The sequence below is a fragment of the Laetiporus sulphureus genome, assembly GCF_001632365.1.
Source record: "Laetiporus sulphureus 93-53 unplaced genomic scaffold LAESUscaffold_15, whole genome shotgun sequence".
NCBI lineage: Eukaryota > Fungi > Basidiomycota > Agaricomycetes > Polyporales > Laetiporaceae > Laetiporus > Laetiporus sulphureus.
In genome coordinates, this window is record NW_024468524.1 from 295,876 (window position 1) to 298,075 (window position 2,200).

Genomic DNA, 2,200 nt, shown 5'->3' on the forward strand with positions numbered 1-2,200 from the left:
GCCCTTGTGGCAGGCTTTTTATGTGGGATCATTTGTGCAGGTCACAAAAGCAGACTTGCCCTTAATTGGGTTAAGTGCTTTGGTGCTTTGTGACATTATAATGAATCTCCATGCACGCCCCCAGCTTCCTGCTGCTGGTGTGATTTTTTGGTCCTAAACATGACCACCTTAAATAAAACTGTTTAATTTTTGAGCCAAGCGAAGAAGACCTAGAGTTATTCGCTTGTGCTTTTTCAGCCCAAGAAAATCCAGGTGTGGGGTGCACCTTTTTTGACACATCCATCATCACCTCTACTGCTGTCAGCCTACCTCAAGACTTGGTAGCAGACACCTTCGCGTAAGCCACTCCCTCACCAGGACAGTGCTGCAGCAACATTTGATGTTGAAACCTTTGTCCCCCCACCCATATTCATTTCAATAAGGGCAATATTTGCAAAAATACCACGAGTTATCGCCCCTTATGTGCGAAAATACTATGAGTTATTGCTTATATAAGACACACAGCGTCTGCAATGACATTAAACTATTACCTATCATTTATATATCATTTGTATAGGATTGGTCACCTATAAATATATAAATAAAATATTCTAGATATCTAAAGACATGCTACTCTGAATTGACACAGTGATTATCCACATATAAGATCTCCAAGAGCACGGCAGTCTTTGACTGTAAACTGCTGGCAGAAACAGATCTTTACTTAGCAGTCCACAATAGATAATCCAATTTTTAGGGAGTTATTTTGGCACACACAATGGGATATTGGGAACCCTTTTACCCAGAAGTGGTCTCAGAATTACTACATATTGTGCAACAATTAGTAATTTATTTGCTATGGGATGCCTAAACCACCTTTTTCCCAAAAGTTATAAGGCTTTTTCTCCCACCCACCCTCCCTTACTTTTGTGCCCCTCAGTCTTGTTTTAACTCGCTCATGCCGCGTCAGTTCCGGGAGGAACCTGGCAAGGGGGAGGTAATGTAGGATACAGCAAGTATGTACGAGCTTATCTGAAGACATGCGCATAAGAAGTGCAGCACTCAAAGATATATAGCAAGTACCGAGCGCATGTCCTATTCGAAGAGTCGAGAAGGATCCGTGAAGCAATTAGGATCACATGTCCGAAGATGAGCGTGAGCAAGTCAAGGATGATCCAAGCAGCGCCAAAGGATCACATTTTCAAAACCTTCCATTTTTTAACTTTTGCCTACATAGCATGCCAACCTAAAGGGCAATCGAGAAACCATTGCCAACAAGTATGAACAGCATTGGGGAACGCATCTACTTGCATACAACAATGCAAACATGGCAGCTATTCTATATAAAATCCTAAAAAGACATAGGCAACCTTTTGGGTACAAGACACAATCTTTGGAACAGCCCTCTGACCAAGGGCATCCTATCATTTAGCAGCTTTGAGCGCCATCATGGACCTGGGCAAGTCATTAAAACTACACCACTATGGCAGCTTTGAGCGCCACCAAATGTATGACATCATCACAGATCACGGATCAACCAAGATCACGATCGATCAGAAAGTCTATCATGACTCGATTGACGGATCAAACATGATCACAATCGATCAAAATATGTCATACCTTCAAACACGTGACTAGGCGCCCATAGAATCTTATCTTATCGATGTCAAAAAAAACATATACTGGTCGAGATTCGAACTTAGTACTTCACCGTTCAAGTGGCTTAGGGGTTAAGCCATGATGTTTAAGTCTCCCAGAGATCACCTGACACATCCTCAGGTCCCGCTCGACCCCCAACGAGCACAGGGTCGAATCTCAGTGGAGGCAAACAATATCATGACATAATTTCTGACTCGACAGCCGTAACACAGAAGCACGAGATCATGACCGAAGACCGAGGATAAGGAGATTGCATCCGCAATCAAAAACTATGTTTTTGCGTCTATAACCCTTACCTTTTAAATGCAATGATCAAGTCAATGTGTCACCACCAATGACCTTAGCACGTCGTTAAACTGTTCAATTTTTGGCAGCTTTGAGCGCCATGAATGACCAAGCACATGTCTTTAAACTGCAACCCCTTTTGCACATCATTTTGAGCAACAGAAGCCAATAGCGCTGTCTGCGATGTCAGACATCTAGGACCAAGAACTGTTAGCCACACAAGTGCACCATTTACCTGAGCAAGTCATTAAACTGCATCACCCCTTTTGCTGCTAGC